This window comes from Aedes aegypti, chromosome 1, assembly GCF_002204515.2.
Source record: "Aedes aegypti strain LVP_AGWG chromosome 1, AaegL5.0 Primary Assembly, whole genome shotgun sequence".
NCBI classification, from domain to species: Eukaryota; Metazoa; Arthropoda; class Insecta; order Diptera; family Culicidae; genus Aedes; species Aedes aegypti.
Genome location: NC_035107.1, coordinates 80,680,230 through 80,706,684, shown reverse-complemented (window position 1 = coordinate 80,706,684; position 26,455 = coordinate 80,680,230). Strand labels below are relative to the sequence as shown.

Below are 26,455 nucleotides of genomic sequence, written 5' to 3'. Positions count from 1 at the left end.
TGTTACGCCAATTTACTCGGTCCAAGGCTGTGTCTCTCCAACCTCGATTTTGGCCCACGTTCTCCAGATCTTGTTGCACCTGATCAAGCCACCTCGCTCGCTGTGCTCCCCGCCTTCTTGTGCCAACCGGATTCGACGCGAACACCATCTTTGCAGGATTGTTGTCCGGTAGTCTTGCAACATGCCCTGCCCAGCGCACCCTTCCGGCTTTCGCAACCTTCTGGATACTTGGTTCGCCGTAGAGCCTAGCGAGCTCGTGGTTCATTCTCCGCCGCCACACACCGTTCTCCTGCACTCCGCCAAAGATCGTCCTAAGCACCCTTCGTTCGAACACTCCAAGTGCTTGCAGGTCCTCTTCCAGCATGGTCCATGCTTCATGTCCATAGAGGACCACCGGTCTTATAAGCGTTTTGTACATGGTACATTTGGTGCGGGGATGAATCTTTCTCGACCGCAGCTTCTTCTGGAGCCCATAGTAGGCGCGACTTCCACTGTTGATGCGTCTCCGTATTTCACGACTAACGTTGTTATCAGCCGTTAACAAGGATCCGAGGTAGACGAACTCATCAACCACCTCAAAAGTATCCCCGTCTATCGTAACACTGCTTCCCAGGCGGGCTCTGTCGCGCTCGGTTCCGCCTATCAGCATGTACTTTGTTTTTGACGCATTCACCACCAGGCCGATTTTTGTTGCTTCACGTTTCAGGCGGGTGTAGAGGTCTGCCACCGTTCCAAATGTTCTGCCGACAACATCCATATCATCCGCAAAGCAAACAAATTGGCTGGATCTTGTGAAAATCGTACCTCGGTTATTGAACCCGGCTCTCCGCATGACACCTTCTAGCGCGATGTTGAACAGCAGGCACGAAAGTCCATCACCCTGTCGAAGTCCCCGGCGGGATTCGAACGAACTGGAATGTTCGCCCGAAATCTTCACGTTATTCTGCACACCGTCCATCGTTGCTCTTATTAGTCTTGTGAGCTTCCCGGGAAAGCTGTACTCGTCCATGATTTTACATAGCTCTTCGCGGTCGATGCTATCATAAGCCGCTTTGAAATCGATGAACAGGTGATGCGTTGGGACTTGGTATTCACGGCATTTCTGGAGGATTTGCCGTACAGTGAAGATTTGGTCCGTTGTCGAGCGGTCGTTGATGAAACCAGCTTGATAACTTCCCACAAACTCATTTGTTATTGGTGATAGACGACGGAAGATAATCTGGGATAGCACTTTGTAGGCGGCATTCAGGATAGTGATCGCACGATAGTTTTCACATTCCAGTTTGTCGCCCTTCTTGTAGATGGGGCATATGACCCCTTGCTTCCACTCCTCCGGCAGCTGTTCGGTTTCCCAGATTCTGACAATCAGCCGGTGCAGACAGGCGGCCAACCTCTCCGGGCCCATTTTGATGAGTTCAGCTCCAATACCATCTTTACCAGCGGCCTTATTATTCTTGAGCTGGCTGATGGCATCCTTAACTTCCCTCAATGTGGGGGCAGGTTGGTTTCCTTCATCCGCCGTGCTGACGTAGTCACTTCCTCCGCTGTCGTGACCCTCGTCACCTGTGTTCCTCGTGCCATTCAGGTGTTCATCGTAGTGCTGCTTCCACCTTTCAATCACCTCACGTCCGTCCGTCAAGATGCTTCCGTCCTTATCCCTACACATTTCGGCTCGCGGCACGAAGCCTTTTCGGGATGCGTTGAGCTTCTCGTAGAACTTTCGCGTTTCTTGAGAACGATGCAGCTGTTCCATTTCTTCACATTCCGCTTCTTCCAGGCGGCGCTTTTTGTCCCGGAATAGGCGGGTTTGCTGCTTCCGTTTTCTTTTATATCGCTCCACGTTTTGTCGCGTTCCTTGCTGCAGCATTGCAGCCCGCGCTGCATCCTTCTCCTCCAAAACCTGCCTGCATTCTTCGTCGAACCAATCGTTACATGTCCTCGTTTCCACGTACCCGACGATGCTCTCGGCTGCGTTGTTGATGGCTGCTTTTATGTTGCTCCAGCAGTCCTCAAGAGGGGCTTCGTCAAGCTCGCCCTCTTCCGGCAACGCTACCTCGAGATGCTGCGCGTATGCGGCAGCGACGTTCGGTTGGGCCAGTCGCGCTAGGTTATACCGAGGCGGGCGTCGATACCGTACATTGTTGATGACGGATAGTTTTTGGCGCAGTTTCACCATCACTAGATAGTGATCAGAGTCGATGTTAGCGCCACGATAGGTTCTGACGTCGGTAATATCGGAGAAGTGTCGTCCATCGATCAAAACGTGGTCGATTTGTGATTCCGTCTGCAGTGGTGATCTCCAGGTGTATCGATACGGGAGGCTGTGCTGGAAGTAGGTGCTGCGAATGGCCATGTTCTTGGAGGCGGCAAAATCTATCAGTCGTAGGCCGTTCTCGTTCGTCAGCCGGTGGGCGCTGAACCTTCCAATCGTCGGTCTGAACTCCTCCTCCTGGCCAACCTGAGCGTTCAAATCACCTATGATGATCTTGACGTCGTGGCTTGGGCAGCGATCGTACTCGCGTTCGAGCTGCGCGTAAAATGCGTCCTTGTCATCATCAGTGCTTCCGGAGTGAGGGCTATGCACGTTTATGATGCTGAAGTTGAAGAACCGGCCTTTGAGCCTCAACTTGCACATTCTTTCGTTGATCGGCCACCACCCGATCACACGCCTTTGCATATCACCCATCACTATAAAAGCTGTTCCCAGCTCACGTGTGTTGCCGCAGCTCTGGTAGATGGTATGATTACCTCTAAACGTTCGCACCATCGAACCTGTCCAGCACACCTCCTGCAGCGCTACGATGTCGAAACCGCGGATCTTCAGTACATCGGAGAGTATGCGTGTGCTTCCGATGAAGTTGAGAGATTTGCAGTTCCACGTACCGAGTTTCCAATCGCTAGTCCATTTCCGTCGCTGTGGTCTTTGCCGATTGTTCCGGTCCGTATTCTCTCGTTGACGTTCCTGTGCTGATGTGTTTTTACGGCTGGCTTGCAGGGCCTGACACCAACCCCCTAGATTTCCGGAGGACCATTCCCCCTAAATGTTCGGAGGGCCATAGTGCGCAGTTTAGCTTAGAGTCCTTCTCTGGCACTCGGACGATGATCAGCCGCCCCTGACATGGGGAACAGACGCTGTTGTGAGCCGCTCCTAACAAGGAGTACAGACGCTCAAGGTTTACAGAAGCAAAAGCAAAAGCAAACCCCCCCTTCCCTGTCAGCATACGACCAAAGTTCCCACCGGGGGTTGGTTACCCGATCTTCCCTAAGGTTGCTCGTACCCCGGCCAGTACCGCGAGGAGGTAGGGATAGGAGTTGCTGGGCAAGAGGCTAAGGACCGCACAGAGGGGTCTATTTTATTCCTTCAGGTACGCGAGGTACCAATGGTACGCCATGCCCAGCCATTTACCAACCAATTATCCAGGATATTCTGGAGTTTAATTGAATTTACGTAAAAAAAGACTTCGTAAATCGAAGTTTTAGCGAATTGTTGTTTTTTGTTAACTAAAATCGATCTTAGCACGTTTTGGGCAATATTCGGAAATTCATATATCTTGTTTTCCTGTTTTCTAATAATTTTCAATAAACGTATCTTTTTATAATTTTTTCACACTTCAATTTTCTGGTTACCTTTTTCTGGCAATAATAAAAATAAGAGTTCTTAGGCTACTTTTAAAAATACGAAATTATTTGTTTTCCATGTAACTGACGAAGAACAGTATTGATGTAAATTTAGTACACCAGACCTTTTTATGTGATAAACTAATTGTGAAAAAAAAAAAACATATTTTAGTGATACACTTTATGGAATTCGTAGGTTATAAAAATATCAATGTTTCTTAAAGTACCCCGTCCAAGGCCGAGTTGGGTATTAATGATTAACATAACTACTTTTAAACATCCTATTGACGATTGCATAACCTCGAAAGACTGCAACGGCACCCCTGATTGATTGAACGGTTTGTTTGCTTATGTTCGTAGGAACTGAGTGATGTTCTACGAACTGCGATTGAGTAAAGCGAAAAAGAAACCACCATCGACCGACCACTCATCGCTTTTGCCTCCGCCGGAATCCCCATTGAACTTCTCTCCGAGCAGTCCTACATTGAAGTAAGGTTTTTGTTTACAGTTCCCGGAATGAAAAGAGTGCAACGATTGTTTTTTTCCTCCTCTCAAATATGGTCCAGCCGAGGCGATTGAAAGTAATTCTTTGATTAAATATCGTAACTGTGGGATGGAAGAACTCTGTCTTTATGATTAGCCTCAAGTTTCATTTACTCTTTTGTTTTCAATTGAGAACTCGTGTCGGGTCGTACACAGTAAAAACATAAATGAATATTGGCTGACGTAATTTATGGCTATATAGGGGAATTAAGGGCATAATTCGTTCTAATCTCGGTCAAGCTTCTATATTTTTGTTGTGAGCTTCTCGATTATATCGATTGCCAGACCCCGATTCTTGGCAGTCACCGACTGGTTTCATACTTTCAGAAGATGCAGTTGTACACCATATTTGCGATGGGACTGTAGTACAGTAAAATGACCTCACATTACTATTTATTTTTGGCTGTGTACAGCACGCCTTAATTGAAGCACCATATTTGGCGGGCTCGCGTTCGACGTGATCCCAGAGAGCGGGAAGCTGGATGGAACACGAAACGAGCAACCCTCATTCCAATCTAGAGTAAATTACTCAACAAGCTCTAAATGCAATTAAGCGTTCTTCATCGGCGCAACAGTAGGTGGTAGCTGCTTCTAAAATGCTTTTACAAACAATTTAAAACTCGCCTGATCTCTCATGACACCACCGCACCATAGGCCAAATCGGACTGCAGTTTCGTAGAATCTTGCCGGCAGCACCCACACGCTGTACAAGAGCACAGAATCGCACTATGAGCAATCAGGTGGCCAAAAACAAACTCGACCACTTTTTAAAATTGAACTAAATGACTTTACCACGGTTCGTGGAAAAACAATATCGCCTTCAGTTTCTTACGTATAAGGCCTATTGACGACATCTTACACTGAAATTTTGCACATAACGCGAATAGCTATACTTTCACTCTGGTTGACTGAAGCCCTATTCAAAAGTTTGTTTCGTAAGCTGTTTTTTTTTACAAATCTCAAATTAATGACACAGGCTCACAAAAATATTTTTGCCCACCAGACTACACGAAAACCGCCCATAGTGGCATGGTTAGTTAGCAGTAAGGTGTCCATTCGTGGGATACGCTCTCCAATAGCGAGCGTCATCCTCCTAGAATGCACTGCAAACTAAGCTGACGATGCGCTCTGGAAGCTGGATGATACACTGCAGTCCGGAATAATCATATAAAACGGCATAGAGGCATCTCAGTGCAAGATCTGTGACCATATATAGAGAGCAGCACCTTGTACGGCAGGCATGTTTGGCGTCAACGTGTTCGTCGTCAACACTGTGTCGCCAGCTGTTTTGTGTTAGTAGAGGAAGGTTTATGGAGCTTGGCTACATTTTTGAACAGATGGCGAGGACAAGCCCACCTACAACACCGGCTGGTGAATGGCAAATTTAAGGTGGAAGTCAACTGGAACAAATCTTGCTACATAGCTCAGTGTTCTAGGAACACTCTTCTGAGGGGTATTAAAACTTCAAACCTGGGATACTATAACTTCTAGAATCTCAACCAATAGGATTACTTAGATTTTGGTAGAAATACGGTCAAATTAAGAAGCTGTGGGATTTTTTAACAGCCGGTTTAATTTAGGACTCCAGGATTTCGAGATTTTGATACAATTTGTTGAATGAAACTAGCGGGCGGCGGATGATATCTTTAGGAATTCAGTGATGATTTGAGTTTCTGATGGGAGTCCTTGAGTTCATAGAATTGAAATATTTATCCCAAGATTCCGATGAGAGTCTTTGAAATTACGAAGGTTATCGTAATACGCAAACTCTTGGGTGAGGTGTGGTGTGATCCCGGATCGCCGACATTTAAGCAGGAATTCCTTGCGGCTTTGCATGTTGCCCAACTTTGTGTTGTTGTTATAGCTTTTCATGAGTTGGACTGTTTGTATACCATATCGTTCACTGATTTCTGTGTAAAATGATGTGCGTGAGTTAGTTGCCATTGCTGATGTTAACAAAGATTGACTGGATTTTGATGATGATAATTGGATTTCGGCTTTCAGTCACGAATTAAGCGTTGATTATTTTAAATCATTGCCAACGTTTCGATCCAGTTGTTGGAATCTTCTTCAGTGCCTGTTGTTTATTGTGTAAATTAAAAAAAGTAGTGTCGTGTTACATGGATTTGTGTTTCTTCTACTCACTCGATATGAATCAACTTGTCGTTTATTCGTGTAGCGCACACGGTGTTTGTCTCGATTGGGTATCGCACGGGTCTTACTGTAGGGTCATAATAGCTATTAGGATTTGGTTTTGTAGTACAATTGGGTTGGACTAGCTTACTTCATCACCAGCACCCTATATCGGATGGTGGGTGGGTGGTACGGAACAAGAATTTTACACTAGAAAATTTGGCGAAATACAACACTGTGCCTGTTGTCTATTGCCATCTGCTAATCACTGTGGGGTATGCATATTCGGTGTAGTTTGGGTGGTGGTGTGTGTATGTGTTTGTGAAGTGTCAATATGATTCTGGTTATGTCTGCACTCTCATCAACCGACTTTTGCATCAACCACCTCGTACAGACAACCCACCGAAACCCACCATCTATCGATCAATCCCATACATCCATGGTCTGACTCCCAGCATAAAGAGAATAATACACAGCAACACAGACATAGGAGTCTCACACAACTATAGAACGATCAGTGAATGATATGGTATACAAACAGTCCAACTCATGAAAAGCTATGCTAACAACAACACAAAGTTGGGCAACATGCAAAACCGCAAGGAACTCCTGCTTAAATGTCGGCGATCCGGGATCACACCACAGCATATTGTCCACTCGCTTCGGTGTACGCATGAACTGATTGCATCAAGGAGTCCCTACAATCGAAAGCTATCCACGTCCGTGTCCAAGTTCCAGAAATGCTGGCTGAATATCGAGATTCAAGACACTTTCCACAGAGTGCGAATGCTCAATCAAGAGTTGAAAAAATTGAGGGACCAAATCGTTCACCAAACAGACTCAGCAACATACGCACACTACTTCCTCACCCAAGAGTTTGCGTATTACGATAACCTTCGTCGAAAATCACAACAAATCACACGAAAATACAATCGCCTTTGAAATTACTATTACTAATTCCAAAGATTACTATCGTTATCTTAAAGGTTTTTACAAGAATATCAAAGATTCAATCCGCAATTCCAAAAGCTCAAACTGAACTTAACTTAACTCCTAAGGGCTTCTGCTTGGTGTCTTTTTTGACAAAAAATAAAATATCTACAGTTTCAATTTTTCAGACGCTCAGTCGCTACCAGGCCTGCACGGAAAAAAAATCGGTTGCCGGATTCATGAACAAAAAGTCGTGAATTCATAAAAATTTATGTTTCATGATGAAAACGTGAGTATTATGCAAGAATTTGTATTCTCAGGGCGTTACACAAATCTAACAGTCACTTTCTTCATGTTAGTCAACGCGTCTCATGGCGATCGGTGATTTTTTCTAGTGAAATTATAAAAAAAAGTTTTATTTTTGAAAAAGTTGAAATTGAAGACACTGCTCTTTGGAACCTTGCCATCGTATCGATGACATTCTTGGCGAGATTTCAGTAAGTACCCATATTGTGTCCCGACACAATCAATCTGCCGGAGCTGTTAGATATTCCAAAATATACCTACAAGCCTTCATCCTGATTTTGCAGAACCTAGCAATGTTTGACTTTGAACGAAGATTTCGCTTCACAAACTCGTTGGCGATTTTAACTGTTCGGATGTGATGCCTTTTTTTCCGGATGTCCTATAGCAGAGCAGCTCACAAAAAGCCTTCGGCAGCCGAATGTTCCAGTTCACTTTCCACATCCACAGTGTTGTTAAGGAGTGTTCCATTACTCATGCAATCCACCAGCATTTTGTGAGCCCATGGACCATTTGCCAAATCAATTGATGTTCGAAACAATATTTGGCGTACAAACCTAACCACAGAATGTTCGCGTTCCTGATAAATATTTGGCACTCGTTAGGTTGACAATTGTGGAATATGTTCGTGGTTTATTACGAAACTACCGGTACAAAAGTCGCAACGATTTTAATTTTCATCTCATTTGTTTACAAATAGCAAATATAAACTGGGATCTGAGACTTGACTGAGACTTGACTAAGACTTGATGAGATTTGACTGAGACTAGACTGATACTTGACTGAGACTTGGCTGAGACTAGACTGAGACTAAATTGAGACTTGACTAAGACTTGACTGAGACTTGACTGAGACTTGACTGAAACTTGACTGAGACTTGACTGAGACTTGACTGAGACTTGACAAAGACTTGACTAAGACTTGATGAGATTTGACTGAGACTAGACTGAGACTTGACTGAGACTTGACTGAGACTTTCCTGAGACTTGATTGAGACTAGACTGTGGCTTGACTGAGACTTGATTGAGACTTGATTGAGACTTGATTGAGACTTGATTGAGACTTGATTGAGACTTGATTGAGACTTGATTGAGACTTGATTGAGACTTGATTGAGACTTGATTGAGACTTGATTGAGACTTGACTGAGACTTAACTTAAACTTGATTAAAACTTGACTGAAACTTGACTGCGACTTGACTGAGACTAGATTGAAACTTGATTGAGACTTGACTGAGATTTGGATGATTTGACAATTGACTTCCAGAGGCAATTTAACTAAATTTCCCAGGGGATATTCGATTCAAGTTCCAATAGAAGTTCTATTAAATATCATTGGAAATTTCACTTATGTTCCAGGAAAAGTAGACTGTTTTCCCAGGTGATTTGAACTGAATTTCCAGGAGAAAAACAGTCTAAACGTTCAAGAAATATTCGACTAAATTTTCAGTGGGCATTCGACTGAATTTTTTTTAGGAAGATTCAATAGAATTGAAGAAATTTATCTGATTTTGAAAAGAAAATTCTTTAGAATCTCCAGAGCAAATTCATTTTTGCAAGAATCTGACACATATTCTGTAGGAATCTGATACAGATTTTGCAAAAATTTTCAAACAAATCTTGTAAGAATTTGACGCAAAAAAAATGGTTTAAAAAAATCCGTAGATAGTTTTTAAGTGAAAAATATGGGAAATTTGACAAAAACATAAAAATATTGGGGAAATCTTTGGAATGAACTTATGGACGTAATCCGAATGAAAATTTGAAGACTTTACTAGAACAGTAGTCCCCTCAAGAGCAAATGATTGATTCGTAATTTGTGACAAATTTGATGTAGAAATCCTGAATCTTTATGATTTCAATTAGTTTTTGTAAATTGCGGCAGTATTGTCAAACACATTCCTATTGAACTTTTGAAAGATATTTCTGAAGAAATTGATGGATAAGATTCTACAAAAGAAAATCTAATAGAACCGGATTCATGAACAAAAAGTCGTGAATTCATAAAAATTTATGTTTCATGATGAAAACGTGAGTATTATGCAAGAATTTGTATTCTCAGGGCGTTACACAAATCTAACAGTCACTTTCTTCATGTTAGTCAACGCGTCTCATGGCGATCGGTGATTTTTTCTAGTGAAATTATAAAAAAAAGTTTTATTTTTGAAAAAGTTGAAATTGAAGACACTGCTCTTTGGAACCTTGCCATCGTATCGATGACATTCTTGGCGAGATTTCAGTAAGTTCCCATATTGTGTCCCGACACAATCAATCTGCCGGAGCTGTTAGATATTCCAAAATATACCTACAAGCCTTCATCCTGATTTTGCAGAACCTAGCAATGTTTGACTTTGAACGAAGATTTCGCTTCACAAACTCGTTGGCGATTTTAACTGTTCGGATGTGATGCCTTTTTTTCCGGACGTCCTATAGCAGAGCAGCTCACAAAAAGCCTTCGGCAGCCGAATGTTCCAGTTCACTTTCCACATCCACAGTGTTGTTAAGGAGTGTTCCATTACTCATGCAATCCACCAGCATTTTGTGAGCCCATGGACCATTTGCCAAATCAATTGATGTTCGAAACAATATTTGGCGTACAAACCTAACCACAGAATGTTCGCGTTCCTGATAAATATTTGGCACTCGTTAGGTTGACAATTGTGGAATATGTTCGTGGTTTATTACGAAACTACCGGTACAAAAGTCGCAACGATTTTAATTTTCATCTCATTTGTTTACAAATAGCAAATATAAACTGGGATCTGAGACTTGACTGAGACTCGACTAAGACTTGATGAGATTTGACTGAGACTAGACTGATACTTGACTGAGACTTGGCTGAGACTAGACTGAGACTAAATTGAGACTTGACTAAGACTTGACTGAGACTTGACTGAGACTTGACTGAAACTTGACTGAGACTTGACTGAGACTTGACTGAGACTTGACAAAGACTTGACTAAGACTTGATGAGATTTGACTGAGACTAGACTGAGACTTGACTGAGACTTGACTGAGACTTGACTGAGACTTTCCTGAGACTTGATTGAGACTAGACTGTGGCTTGACTGAGACTTGATTGAGACTTGATTGAGACTTGATTGAGACTTGATTGAGACTTGATTGAGACTTGATTGAGACTTGATTGAGACTTGATTGAGACTTGATTGAGACTTGATTGAGACTTGACTGAGACTTAACTTAAACTTGATTAAAACTTGACTGAAACTTGACTGCGACTTGACTGAGACTAGATTGAAACTTGATTGAGACTTGACTGAGATTTGGATGATTTGACAATTGACTTCCAGAGGCAATTTAACTAAATTTCCCAGGGGATATTCGATTCAAGTTCCAATAGAAGTTCTATTAAATATCATTGGAAATTTCACTTATGTTCCAGGAAAAGTAGACTGTTTTCCCAGGTGATTTGAACTGAATTTCCAGGAGAAAAACAGTCTAAACGTTCAAGAAATATTCGACTAAATTTTCAGTGGGCATTCGACTGAATTTTTTTTAGGAAGATTCAATAGAATTGAAGAAATTTATCTGATTTTGAAAAGAAAATTCTTTAGAATCTCCAGAGCAAATTCATTTTTGCAAGAATCTGACACATATTCTGTAGGAATCTGATACAGATTTTGCAAAAATTTTCAAACAAATCTTGTAAGAATTTGACGCAAAAAAAATGGTTTAAAAAAATCCGTAGATAGTTTTTAAGTGAAAAATATGGGAAATTTGACAAAAACATAAAAATATTGGGGAAATCTTTGGAATGAACTTATGGACGTAATCCGAATGAAAATTTGAAGACTTTACTAGAACAGTAGTCCCCTCAAGAGCAAATGATTGATTCGTAATTTGTGACAAATTTGATGTAGAAATCCTGAATCTTTATGATTTCAATTAGTTTTTGTAAATTGCGGCAGTATTGTCAAACACATTCCTATTGAACTTTTGAAAGATATTTCTGAAGAAATTGATGGATAAGATTCTACAAAAGAAAATCTAATAGAACCGGAAATCACAAAAACAACAATAACTTAAAATCCATGAAATCAACGAGATTCGTGAAAACCACGATTACGATTACCATAACACTTCCCAGTTTCTTCTCTTCTCCTAGGGTCCTCCAGGAATAAACCTCAACTGGGCCAAAGACAAGAAGCTTGAAACCTCTCAAATGGATCAATTTGATACCTTCAGTTTAGATACCCGAAGTTGAAATGCTAATCGCGTGTCCAGAATTCATCAACCAGAAAGATTTATTCCACAAATTATTTAAAATCATGAGGTTAACCTTACATTTATCTTTCTCTGTTAAATCTATGCCATAGACATTATGAAGTGATGTCTATGGCATAGTGTTCCTCATCAATATATGAAAATGCTTCACGATTTCTCCTAGAAGAAATAAACGCAGGTTCAAGAGGCGCAACTAATTCGCTCGAATCGGGCAAAGGAATTTTCACAGCAGTCCCAATCAACGAACGGATCCAATATCGCACTAGGTGGCTTCGTGCGATTTACCAAAGAAAAATAAAGTGCACGCGGATAACCCACTTTTCTGTTTGCGCTTATCTTGTAAATTCTATCTTATGCTCCGCACCCGCACCCACACCTCAAAACGATGCCGATGGGCGATTGCGAACGTAAGAACTTTCCACCGAAGTGAGATTTTCCAAGTAAGAAGTCTGGTTTTATTTTTTCCGCCTGCACCCGTGTTCGAATTCCTTGGGCTGAACGACTTTTATATCTTTTAACCGGAATCGCACCAACGGGCGTTAGGGTGGTTCAAATTATACAAACAGTTTGAATATTCCATTGCCCATCTCTCCCTTACAATCTTAATTATAAACATAGAATTGTACCAAATTTCCATGGAAAATGCAATGGAGAAATTTAGAAAAATGTCATAAACAAGATCAAACAAATCTAAATCTAAATAAACTTGTTCTAAAAATCAAACAGAAAAAAAACAAACAGAATTTATATATTCATCAAAAAATTTCATAAAATCTGTAGCGATAGGGGTTTGTTTTATTTTATCATCAACGTGGATAAAATAATTGTACTGGTGTTTAAAAAATGGTTTTAGTATTTCCAAGTAATTTTTCATTTAAACTTTCAATGTCTTTAGGCCACTATTAAACAAAAACCTAAATGACTGAAAATTTAGCAAGACTCTTTTGTCATTCTTAGATTGTAGCAAGATACGGAAGATTGGATTTTAAAACTTTTTTGTTATTTGAACCACCCTAATTGTGCATCGGTGTCGCCACTCCTGGCACTGACTGGTTCATCGACTCGCTCCCCCTCTGAAGGTATTGGGGTGAAGTAATAAAATTCATAGTCGCAGTTGGAAAACTGTTGCCCACTACTAGAATCTAGCAGAACACACTAGAGTTGTCTTGTATCCACTCCCAGACATACAACAAACCAAGGGACTATGGGAGTTGCTGGATACCAACCGCACCTATAAAGGAAATGCCATAACTCTTGGCACCATACAATTTAACCTTTGGGTCTGACCTGGGGGAGCCTCATCTAGCCGTAGTAGGTAGGTAGGTATTGAGACTTGATTGAGACTTGATTGAGACTTGATTGAGACTTGATTGAGACTTGACTGAGACTTAACTTAAACTTGATTAAAACTTGACTGAAACTTGACTGCGACTTGACTGAGACTAGATTGAAACTTGATTGAGACTTGACTGAGATTTGGATGATTTGACAATTGACTTCCAGAGGCAATTTAACTAAATTTCCCAGGGGATATTCGATTCAAGTTCCAATAGAAGTTCTATTAAATATCATTGGAAATTTCACTTATGTTCCAGGAAAAGTAGACTGTTTTCCCAGGTGATTTGAACTGAATTTCCAGGAGAAAAACAGTCTAAACGTTCAAGAAATATTCGACTAAATTTTCAGTGGGCATTCGACTGAATTTTTTTTAGGAAGATTCAATAGAATTGAAGAAATTTATCTGATTTTGAAAAGAAAATTCTTTAGAATCTCCAGAGCAAATTCATTTTTGCAAGAATCTGACACATATTCTGTAGGAATCTGATACAGATTTTGCAAAAATTTTCAAACAAATCTTGTAAGAATTTGACGCAAAAAAAATGGTTTAAAAAAATCCGTAGATAGTTTTTAAGTGAAAAATATGGGAAATTTGACAAAAACATAAAAATATTGGGGAAATCTTTGGAATGAACTTATGGACGTAATCCGAATGAAAATTTGAAGACTTTACTAGAACAGTAGTCCCCTCAAGAGCAAATGATTGATTCGTAATTTGTGACAAATTTGATGTAGAAATCCTGAATCTTTATGATTTCAATTAGTTTTTGTAAATTGCGGCAGTATTGTCAAACACATTCCTATTGAACTTTTGAAAGATATTTCTGAAGAAATTGATGGATAAGATTCTACAAAAGAAAATCTAATAGAACCGGAAATCACAAAAACAACAATAACTTAAAATCCATGAAATCAACGAGATTCGTGAAAACCACGATTACGATTACCATAACACTTCCCAGTTTCTTCTCTTCTCCTAGGGTCCTCCAGGAATAAACCTCAACTGGGCCAAAGACAAGAAGCTTGAAACCTCTCAAATGGATCAATTTGATACCTTCAGTTTAGATACCCGAAGTTGAAATGCTAATCGCGTGTCCAGAATTCATCAACCAGAAAGATTTATTCCACAAATTATTTAAAATCATGAGGTTAACCTTACATTTATCTTTCTCTGTTAAATCTATGCCATAGACATTATGAAGTGATGTCTATGGCATAGTGTTCCTCATCAATATATGAAAATGCTTCACGATTTCTCCTAGAAGAAATAAACGCAGGTTCAAGAGGCGCAACTAATTCGCTCGAATCGGGCAAAGGAATTTTCACAGCAGTCCCAATCAACGAACGGATCCAATATCGCACTAGGTGGCTTCGTGCGATTTACCAAAGAAAAATAAAGTGCACGCGGATAACCCACTTTTCTGTTTGCGCTTATCTTGTAAATTCTATCTTATGCTCCGCACCCGCACCCACACCTCAAAACGATGCCGATGGGCGATTGCGAACGTAAGAACTTTCCACCGAAGTGAGATTTTCCAAGTAAGAAGTCTGGTTTTATTTTTTCCGCCTGCACCCGTGTTCGAATTCCTTGGGCTGAACGACTTTTATATCTTTTAACCGGAATCGCACCAACGGGCGTTAGGGTGGTTCAAATTATACAAACAGTTTGAATATTCCATTGCCCATCTCTCCCTTACAATCTTAATTATAAACATAGAATTGTACCAAATTTCCATGGAAAATGCAATGGAGAAATTTAGAAAAATGTCATAAACAAGATCAAACAAATCTAAATCTAAATAAACTTGTTCTAAAAATCAAACAGAAAAAAAAAACAAACAGAATTTATATATTCATCAAAAAATTTCATAAAATCTGTAGCGATAGGGGTTTGTTTTATTTTATCATCAACGTGGATAAAATAATTGTACTGGTGTTTAAAAAATGGTTTTAGTATTTCCAAGTAATTTTTCATTTAAACTTTCAATGTCTTTAGGCCACTATTAAACAAAAACCTAAATGACTGAAAATTTAGCAAGACTCTTTTGTCATTCTTAGATTGTAGCAAGATACGGAAGATTGGATTTTAAAACTTTTTTGTTATTTGAACCACCCTAATTGTGCATCGGTGTCGCCACTCCTGGCACTGACTGGTTCATCGACTCGCTCCCCCTCTGAAGGTATTGGGGTGAAGTAATAAAATTCATAGTCGCAGTTGGAAAACTGTTGCCCACTACTAGAATCTAGCAGAACACACTAGAGTTGTCTTGTATCCACTCCCAGACATACAACAAACCAAGGGACTATGGGAGTTGCTGGATACCAACCGCACCTATAAAGGAAATGCCATAACTCTTGGCACCATACAATTTAACCTTTGGGTCTGACCTGGGGGAGCCTCATCTAGCCGTAGTAGGTAGGTAGGTAGGTAACCCTTGCCTTGTGTCTCAGCCGGATATGGTTAGTTTCCCGAGCGCACAGGAAGTGAAGTTTGCATGTGAGCAACAAATTTATGCTGTGCATATGCTTTGCGGTGTGTTTCTGTAGCTGATTGGTCGAAACGGTGTCATGGGGGTATGTATTCGCTATCTTTAGTATCGAAGGCGCCAGCCAGCGTTGCAATGAATGGGGTAATATTTTCGGGTTCATCAAGGATAGAGGAAAGTGGTTCAAGATGCCACATCAAGAATGTCAAAAATATCATATACTACCCACCATACATAGAGTTTTAGAAGTTTAGAATAAACGGAGTCCATACGTTGCTGAGTTGTGGCGATTCTAACCTTTTCTAAATTTCTCCGGAGGTTTGCACCAGGAATTCCACTGGTATTTTTCTCAGGAATTCCTCAGATTTCTTTCAAGAATTACTCTGAAGATTTTTTCCATAAATTTCTCCGGGGTTTTTCCCCAAGAATTCCTCCAGGGATTTCCTTCAGAAATTTCCTGCAGGGATTTTCTCCAGAAGTTCTTTCTGGGATGTTTTCAAAGAACTCATCCGGAGTCTTCCTCCAGGTATTCGCTGGGGATTTACACCAGGAATTTCTCCGGAGATTTACTCCGAAGATTTCAACGATTCCTCTGGGGAAATCTTCAAGCAATCCTCCAGGGATTTTAGCCAAGAATTCTTCAGGAGTAGGAATTCCAATGAATTCCTCCGGAGATTTCAAGGATTTCTTGAAAGACATCCCCAAGAACCCCTCCGAGGATTTTCTCCAGGAATTCCTCAGGGAATTTCCAACAGCAATTCTTTCAAGGTCCAGGAATTGCTCCGGGAATTTCATTTCGAAACTCCTCTGGCATTTCCTCCAGAATTCCTTCAAGGATTTCTTCCAGGAATTCTTCCGGGAATATCGAGGATTCCTCCGAAGATATCCGACAAACTCCTCTGTGCATTTCCTCAGGGGAATTCCAGTAACAATACCTCCTGAGATTTTGCTCAAGAATTACTTCGGAGCTCGAATGCCTCGAAATTTCTTTGGGAATGTTTTTGGAGTTCATTGTACTCTTTCGAAATTCCTTCGGGAATTCTTTAGGAGTTTCACCGGAAATTCCTCAGAAGTTCCTTTCAAAATTCATCCGGAGTTCCACTAGGAATTTCCCTGCGTGTTGCTGCAAGAATCCCGCTGGTAGTTCCACCAGGATTTCTACCGGAGTTGGTCCAATAATCCTGCTATGTGTTCTTCCAGGAATGCTACTAGGAAATTTTCGGGATCCCGGGAATCCGTCTTCTAGGTTGTAATTCCTCCGGAAATTACTCTATAAATTCGACCAGGAGTTCCACTACACAAAGATGAATACGCAAAACCCCAAGAATTCCTAAGTATGCCAGAACTGCTTCAGAAATTCCTCCGGAATTCTTTCAGCAATGGATAATTAAAATATCCAAAACGGCCGCTATGAAATGCATAGATAGCGCCACCAAAGACTTGTGTGTTTGACAGAACAGCAATGCTGTCACAATGTTTAGTCCCATATACGGTGACGTCTTTGTTTTGATGCGGTGAGTGCCAAATGAATTTTATCTAGCATATCCTCCGGAGTTCCTCCAGAGATCCACCGGGATTCCTTTGGATTTCCTTCATAGCTCCTTTTGGAATTGCTTTTCTGGATTTCCCCCATAAATTCCTCCGCAGGTCCTCCAGCAATTCTTCCGAAATTTCTTCAGCAATTTATCCGGAGCTCCACCGGGAATTCCTTCAGAGCAACTCCGTTACTCCGGGCATTCCTTCAAGAATTGCTTTAGAGTTTCTGCTGGAATGCTTTCGGATTTTTTTCCTGGAATTCTTTCAGAGCTGTTGAAGGAATTCTTCAGAGTTCCATATGGAAATCTTTCTAAATTTTGCTCCAACAAATCCTTTGAAGTTCCTTCATAAATTTTTTCGGAGGTCCTCCAAGAATTGCTTCAGAGTTCCTCATGGAATTTCTTCGGAGTTCATCCAAGCAATTTCTTTTGATTTCCTCCGGAAATTCATTTGGAGCTCCACCGAAAATTCCTTCGAAATTCCGCCACAGTTCCTCCAGGAATTTCATCGGAGTTTCTCGAGGAATTTTTCAGAGTTTCTCGAGAAACTCCTCGGAAATCCTCCGGAGATTTACTGGGAATTATTCTGGAATTACTCCGAAAATTTCCCTAGATTTCCTTCGGGAAGTCCTCGAAGGAACACCCTTCAGAGTTGATACGGGAATTTCTCAATCATTTCTCCTAGAACTCCTCTGGAGTTCCTTCCGAGTTCCTCTTGGATTCCCTCCGGTTTTCTTCCAGAAATTCCTCCAGAATTCTTCCAGCGATTTCTCTGGATTTCATCTAGCAGTTTCTCGGAAGTTCCTCCGGAGTTTCGCTGGGAATTGCTTCAGGTTTCTTCCATAGTTTCTCCATGACACACCAGAGTTCCTCAAGCAATTGCCTTGGAGTTCCTACAGAAATGTCTTCGGAGTTCCTCTAGAAATCGCTCCGTATTTCCTCGATCGATTCCTCCGGTGTTACTCTAGGATTTTTTTTAAATATCCTCCAGGAATTTCTTCAGATTTCTTCCGGGAAGCCCTTCGGAGCTCCACCGATAATTTCTTCAGATTTTCTTCATGTTTCCTCCAGTAATTTTTCTGGAGCTCCACCGGAAATTTCTCAGCAGTTCTTCCGGAAAACTCTCCCAAAAAATTCCTTCGGAGCTCTGCCGGGAATTCCTTCGGAGCGAGAAATATACAACAACCGATGCATGTGCGTGCGGTTTGGTCTATTTTTACTAGCCTATTTAATTGTGACAGGTCCATTTATGGCATGAACTTTGACCAAAAATGGAACTCCGGTGAAGTTGCCCTAATACAATGATAGATTTACATTACCATTGTTCTTAATTTGAGCAAAACAAAACAGTTTTGCAAATTTTTTAAACGGTCAAGTCTTAATCAAGTCTCAGTCAAGTCTCAGTCAAGTCTCAGACAAGTCTCAGTCAAGTGTTAACCAAGTCTCAGTCAAATCTTAGTCAAGTCTCATTCAAGTCTCAGTCAAGTCTCAGTTTAGTTTTAGTCAAGTCTCAGTCAAGTCTCAGTGAAGTCTTAGTCAAGTTTCAGTCAAGTCTCAGTCAAGTCTCAGTCAAGTCTCAGTCAAGTCTCAGTCAAGTCTCAGTCAAGTCTCAGTCAAGTCTCAGTCAAGTCTCAGTCAAGTCTCAGCCAAGTCTTAGTCAAGTCTTAATCAAGTCTCAGTCAAATCTCAGTCAAGTCTCAGACAAGTCTCAGTCAAGTGTTAGTCAAGTCTCAGTCAAGTATCAGTGAAATCTTAGTCAAGTCTCAGCCATGTCTTAGTCAAGTCTTAGTCAAGTCTTAGACAAGTCTTAGTCAAGTCTTAATCAAGTCAGTGTCAAGTATTAGTTAACTCTCAGTCAAGTCTCTGTAAAGTCTTAGTCAAGTTTCAGTCAAGTCTCAGTCAAGTCTCAGTCAAGTCTTAGTCAAGTCTTAGTCAAGTCTCAGTCAAGTCTCAATCAAGTCTCAGTCAAGTATCAGTCAAGTTTCAGTCAAGTATTAGTGAAATCTTAGTTAAGTCTCAGCCATGTCTAAGTCAAGTCTTAGTCAAGTCTTAGACAAGTCTTAGTCAAGTCTTCATCAAGTTAGTGTCAAGTCTTACCCAAGTCTCAGTCAAGTCTCTGTGAAGTCTTAGTCAAGTTTCAGTCAAGTCTCAGTCAAGTCTCAGTGAAGTCTTAGTTAAGTTTCGGTCAAGTCTCAGTCAAGTCTCAGTCGAGTCTTAGTCAAGTCTCAGTCAAGTCTCAGTCAAGTCTCAGTCAAGTCTCAGCCAAGTCTTAGTCAAGTCTTAATCAAGTCTCAGTCAAATCTCAGTCAAGTCTCAGACAAGTCTCAGTCAAGTGTTAGTCAAGTCTCAGTCAAGTATCAGTGAAATCTTAGTCAAGTCTCAGCCATGTCTTAGTCAAGTCTTAGTCAAGTCTTAGACAAGTCTTAGCCAAGTCTTAATCAAGTCAGTGTCAAGTATTAGTTAACTCTCAGTCAAGTCTCTGTAAAGTCTTAGTCAAGTTTCAGTCAAGTCTCAGTCAAGTCTCAGTCAAGTCTTAGTCAAGTCTTAGTCAAGTCTCAGTCAAGTCTCAATCAAGTCTCAGTCAAGTATCAGTCAAGTTTCAGTCAAGTATTAGTGAAATCTTAGTTAAGTCTCAGCCATGTCTAAGTCAAGTCTTAGTCAAGTCTTAGACAAGTCTTAGTCAAGTCTTCATCAAGTTAGTGTCAAGTCTTAGCCAAGTCTCAGTCAAGTCTCTGTGAAGTCTTAGTCAAGTTTCAGTCAAGTCTCAGTCAAGTCTCAGTGAAGTCTTAGTCAAGTTTCGGTCAAGTCTCAGTCAAGTCTCAGTCGAGTCTTAGTCAAGTCTCAATCAAGTCTCAGTTAGGTCTCAGTCAAGTCTTAGTCAAGTCTTAGTCAAGTCTCAGTCAAGTTTCAGTCAAGTCTCAGCCAAGTCTCAGTCCAGTCTCAGTCAAGTCTCAGTCAAGTCTCAGTCAAGTCTCAGTCTAGTCTCAGTCACGTCTCAGTCAAGTTTCAATCAAAAGATTTATTTCTATAGATTCCCAAGAATTTTCTATTCTACATTTTTTTTTTTAGAAATCTTGTTAAGGATTCTCGTAAACTTTTAAAGAGATTGTAACCGAAATTCAGTTCATTGCTTCCTTTAAAATTAGTGTCAAGAGAATTAGTGCTAGTATACGCCTTCCCAGATTATATACCGTTTTACGACACAAATAGGCAAAAATTGTTCAGTGTTGGCCAAATCGCTTTCAAACGATACGGAAACATTTTCAGAAGCCTCAAAATTCGCTCAGAAAATATCATTTTTCTTTACATGTTTGTTCCTTTTCACCTATTTTTGCCATGGTGTTCCTGAATTTGACAACCTCCATATGAAACGAACGTAGGTGGCTAATTTCGGAACCGAAATTAAAGACATGGCGAATACTGGTGCAAGTGATTCAGTATTCGCCACCTAAAGTTTCAAACGAATCGTTTTCTACGCCGAACATCACCGAAGGTGAAGGTTTACGGCGTGTGATTGAAATGGAATCCTTCGGTGAAAACGCACTAAGGCTTTTTTATAGTCTGAATGAGTGCTCGGTGAAGTCAGTCACATAGTGGGGCGGTGGTGTGGCTCAGTCGATCGCTAATCAGATTTCGCTCGGTACGTCTTCGTCCATGTGATTTCAGTGGAAAAAATGCGACGTGGATAATTGAACTGAAGTTATTAATCGAAATACAGTCGTTTTTGGTATTTTTTACACTTGGAAAATGAATCTAAATTGTAGGTAAGTACGTCATAGTGGCACATTTCAAGTTTGATACGACGAATAATAGCGCTTGCGACGAAGTAGATCGAAACCCCATTTTCCTTTTGTTCTCTAGTTTGAAGAAGTAACGACCATTTTCAAAAAGAAAATGAATGAATAGTGGAATCTGTCAATCAAGACCCTTCCTAGCGATCAAGTTGTGAATGACAAATCACCTTTCAACAGAGATGAAGTAACACGTTATTTACTAAACAAAGGAAACGGGATATACTTCAAAACATCAAATATTTTTCACGGTGGTTTTCCCGAACACAAAAAAAAATCATCCAGATACTCATCTCGCATTTTTTTTTAAGAATCTGTTGTGCTATAGCTCAACATCTGAAAATATGTAAACAGGATCAAAATTAGTTGTTTGACATGAAACAAGACACATTCATCAGCAAAATGGCGGGACAACCTCTGAGAGCAAAAAGTAGTCTCAGAAAGCGAAGAGAATCATGCTCTTATTTCCTTAGTCTTCCAAATGATAGGCATAGCCGATTGGCTAGCATCCCTGTGTTTAGATCTGAAGGTCGAAGATTAGATAATAATTGCCGGATTTTTGATTATTTTCATTCTTCGCCATCTGTCAGATCATATTTCGATATTGATTTGTTGGTCAATCAGTCAATTGGTCAATTGTAGAAATACAAAATAGAACAAATTGTCCAAATTATTTCAGTAAGAGTTTCCGAATCTCCATCTGAAGAAATGCAACAGATGAATTACCAAAGAAATATTGTGCATTTCAGCAGATATTTATGTACTGACTTTTCATACATTTGATTAAATTCAGCAGATTTTGTAGTGAAATTTCTGAACATAAAACTACGGCAAGATAGTTTTTTAAAACATATTAAAATAACATAATTTTTCTTATAGATTTATTTAACTGCTCCACTTATTATCCCCTCATGGGTTATGATAGCGCTTTTTAACAAGTTCCTTAGTTAATTAAATAGTTCCATCAGAATCTTTCCACTAAACTCTGTTAAATATATTTTTCAATAATATTCTAATAAATACCAATACAAGTAATTCCCCAAATTTTGCTGGAATATCTGACAGAATTTCTGAATAAAAGTATTTGATTTCACAAAGTTACCTGTTCCCTGATAGTTACCATCTTTGGAACCAGTACTGACATATGAAACTTGCAAATGCTGCAATAATGAATAAAATATTGAACAATTAAAATAAATCAATGTTGTTGCCCCACATAACTGTGCTCTAATAAGTTTGAATGCACATTAGACTGATGCAAATTTTGAAGTTTTTGCTCCCCTATGCTTAAACGATGTCAATTATGATGAAAATGATCCTCCCAAAATTTTAAGTGATTCGGAAGAAATTTGGTTGTGCACAAGCTGTTTGAAGTTTGTATGGAAATTACTATGGGAAAGGCAAACCTTTTGTGTTCAGTCCTCTAACTGCTCGTCATAATAATCTATGGAAAAGTGAACACACTCATCTTATGTGAAAACTTCCCAGCTACAACTTTGCCGAAGACCACATTTCGATGAGACGTAAGGATAATTTGTTATTATTGATAACAAAGTCTAAATCATGCTGAGATGATCATTCAATTACTTTCAGAGCAACACTGCTGTTTTGCTGTAGAACATAGTAGCCTGGATTACTTTGATCTATTCTTCCCGCCAGGAGCACCACTGTTGCCTGCCGAACAGTTGGTGAAGCATGCTACATGCAAACCAACTTTATGATGATGAATAACAATTTATCCTGAGGTCCAATCAAAAAGTGGTCTTCGGCAAAGTTGTAGCTGGGAGGATTTCACATTAGAAAAATTTGTTCACTTTTCCATGAAATATTGTGACGAAGAGATAGAGAGCTGAACACAAAAGATTGGCGTTTTCCATAGTAATCGCCATATAAACTTTAAATGGTGTGTGCACAGCCAAATTTCTTCCGAATCACTTCAAATTTTGGGAGGATGCTATTTACCAGAATTAAAATCGTTTAAGCATAGGGGAGCAAACATTTCAAAATTTGCATCACTCTAATGCACATGCAAATGCGTAAATCTAATTTTACAATTTTCATTAGGACAATATGCCAATCATAACTCATAGGTATTATGTTTTCTGTATTTCTTTTCAGATTCATCCCTGCTTTTTGTGAAAACTTGAAAAGTCTTCGTTCCAAAGGAAAGCCTCTACATTGCTCATGTTATTTCGACCATCCCATCTATCCCCGAACAGAAACCCGCAGGAAGAGTGCCCCACAGCGCAACATCGGTTAATTATAATACCGGCGAAGGTTTTCGCTGAATCTGCAACTTCAAGAGCACCCACGACATCGCCTTCGCCGTCTTCAATAATGTTTTGCTGATGCCACCCCAACACAAGCTGGCAGCATCATCCTCCCATCCGAACCAAGTGGGTACCCCAGAACATCATAAGTGCCTCTGCTGTTCCAGCATCCTTTCACTCGTCGATACACTTTCTGGTGACTCTTTTTAATTCATTCATTGGCGTTTGCCACGTCGAAGGCGTGAATCCCAGGAAATCGGCCGGAACCAGAGCCCTTCACAACGGCAACGAACGAACGATCGAACGTGTGGAAAAGCGCCCGTCCAAAGTGAGATAACACATGTTTTTTGTTTGCGCGGCTTCTCCACGGCTCGCTCGGATCTCTTTGAGAACACTGGAGCCACTTCTTGGCGGCGGGGACCCGCGAGGGTAACATCTGCCGAAGAGCGTGCTGCAGTGTTAGAGCAGCCATGTGGAGGAGTGCGGAGTCGACGCGTTTCTGGTGGTTGGTCGACATCTTCGGCAGTCGAAGCCCACTCTGCACAGTGTTTTAAGTTGCTGATTTCGTGGTCGAAATAGAAAAGTTCCTGAACCGTCGAGTTTATCATTAAAGTTTGAAAAGAAAAAAAAACATACAAATACACGGGCGTAAATAATATACCGTAAAACGGGGTATATTTTATGATACAGGTATCTTTGATAATTGCGAGTAAGTTTATTCTATTTCGACCCCGAAATCAGCGAAGAAAACACTGTGCTCTGCTCTTCTAATGTTGAGATGAGTGCAGCTCACAGCAGCTCTGTGCAGCTGCTTCTGCATGGTGCAGCAGTACAGTAAACGGAGCTGACGACGATCAACCGACCCCAGCTCGCTGCGCGCAAACAAAGGACAAATGCAACGTGGGATGATGCGCTGCTCGGAAACCGCAACAATGCAATGAGCCTAGTGCAGTGGTTGGTGACCAAAAACATGGGAAACACGAGGGAGGAAAAATGCAACGGAAAACCAGATTGTCACTGACCAGCCTGAAATTTGCTAAACCTGTGTGTATTTGATTCAAACAATCAAGGTGAGCAAATTTTCAGGTGTGTCGGAGAACAATCGCAATCATCGTGGGTGTGGGGAAGTACTCAACTAAGTTCATAGTGAAGCCTGCTTGCTGCCTGCGAACGTGAATCAACAGAATAGCGATCGTGTGTCAGAACGACGGGGATTGGTTTCCTGCGGTTTGTGGTGGTCTGTTGCGGTGATGGAAGTGTTTCATGAATGATAAATGTGTGATGTAGGTTAATACGAGTTAATGCCGAAAATGACAAAATATTTAGAATGCATTCCTTAGCTGCATTAAAATTTCCAAATCTACAAAAACAAACATTTCCCTGCACTTAAGAACTTGATCGATTGGTCCCCACCAGCGAGTGACCAATCGATCAAGTTTTCAGCTTAAATGGCTTTCTAATTCTTCATCTTTATCTGTTTTTGAAAATTCTAGGTACGACTTTGTCATATATTCACCTTAAGCTGTAGGACGCGAGATATCGAATGTTTGAACTATATATTATTTATTGCATTTAAAATACCGTTCTGATTCATGTTCCGAACACTTAAGGCCAACAGTGACTTCAAATGCATCTGGTAGGCATAAATTAGCTGATATTTGTGGAAATTTCAATTTCTCCGCAAAGCCTAGCTGTTATCAGTTGGGTGTGCTGATAAAATTGTTTGTTTAAACTTGTTTAGTATTGTTTTTACGCAAAAGTATGGAACAACATTTTGCTTCAAATGCCGAACATTGTGTTCATTCTGTCTCATATCCCGAACACCTTGATTCAAATTCCGAACAGCACGAATAAATCGTATTTAAATGAATAATTTCGCAAATAAATTTATCAGAGCTATTTTTACTGGTCTCGAACTATAGAATCATCACTGCTCCGGAGGTATAAAACAGATTGGAAGACGTTAAAATTGAATTGCTATTGACTGCCATTTCCTTGTAATTTGATGACATATTTCAACGAAACATTTCAACCAAACCACCATACAAAACCAAGTGTTCGAAATACGAGTGTTCGGAATTTGAGACAACACGGTACGTGTTGTTTCATATCCCGAAAAGACTCATATTTCTGCTGAAATATGTCATCAAATAACCAGTAGTTTGGAATTCATTTGAAATGTATTTTAATCTATGTTATATATTAGGAGTCATAATGATTCTCTAGTTCGAGGGCAGTAAAACTAGCTCAGATAAATGTATTTGCATTTTTTTTATTTAAATGCGATTTATTCATGCTGTTGGGCTTTCCTTAGCCAAGTAATTAGAGACCGCGGCTACATAGCAAAACCATGCTGAAGGTGTCTGGGTTCGATTCCCCGTCGGTCCAGGATCTTTTCGTAATGGAAGTTTCCATGACTTCCCAGGGCATAGAGTATCATCATACCTGCCACACAATATACGAATGCGAAAATGGCAACTTTTGCAAAGAAAGCTCTCAGTTAATAACTATAGAAGTGCGTGTTGAACACTAAGCTGAAAAGCAGGTTCTGTCCAAGTGAGGACGTAACGCCAACAAGAAGAAAAAGAATCATTCATGCTGTTCGGAATATGAGACAGAAAGAACACAGTGTTTTGAACAAAATGTTGATGCATTCTTCTACGTAAAAACAATACTAAATTAAATTAAATCAACATTATTTTCGGCATACCCAATAACCATGGAAGAAATTGAAATTTTCACAAATATCAGCTAATTCATGCTTATCAAATGCATTTGCTGGCCCCAAGCAAGCAGAAACGATCTGGTATTGTGAAATGATGATGATATTTGAACATACGTAACGATTGCAACATTATTATCGAAACATAGTTACGCAAACAATATAGCCCAATGCTAAAAATACTGCTTTTGGCCAAGCACGAACTATAGATAGCGGTACTTCAAATTCGATACAAAAATGATATCAGCGCCACGAGTGATCCATTGTGTAGCTATCATGTATTGGATTTATGTGCTATTTTGGCATAAGATGAAAATAACTCGAGTTTTTGATATTTGGTTCAACACGGTTAACGATTAAATAAAGTGATACTCGCGATATATTGATTGAATATGTCGATATATGGCAGTATCTTAAGGTGAATATAAAACGAAGCCACTCTCGAATCTTCAAAAGCACAAACCTAGATAATTAAACAGTGCTTTTCAAGAGGACCATTGTATTTTGTATTTCTTAAACTTTAATGGTAAATGAATATTTAT

General features: G+C 40.3%; 1 protein-coding gene and 1 long non-coding RNA gene across 2 annotated transcripts in view; one reads left to right on the top strand and one right to left on the bottom strand.

Annotated features, from left to right (window-relative positions):
* LOC110675470 overlaps window positions 1–23,822 on the top strand; it is a 69,781-nt gene extending 45,959 nt beyond the window's left edge. Inside the window, exon 3 of the long non-coding RNA XR_002499516.1 lies at window positions 23,040–23,822. This is a non-coding gene — a long non-coding RNA (uncharacterized LOC110675470). The remainder of the gene's footprint in view (window positions 1–23,039) is intronic.
* The window catches only part of LOC5571316 (chaoptin), a 276,580-nt gene that overhangs the window by 211,784 nt on the left and 38,341 nt on the right, over window positions 1–26,455 (bottom strand).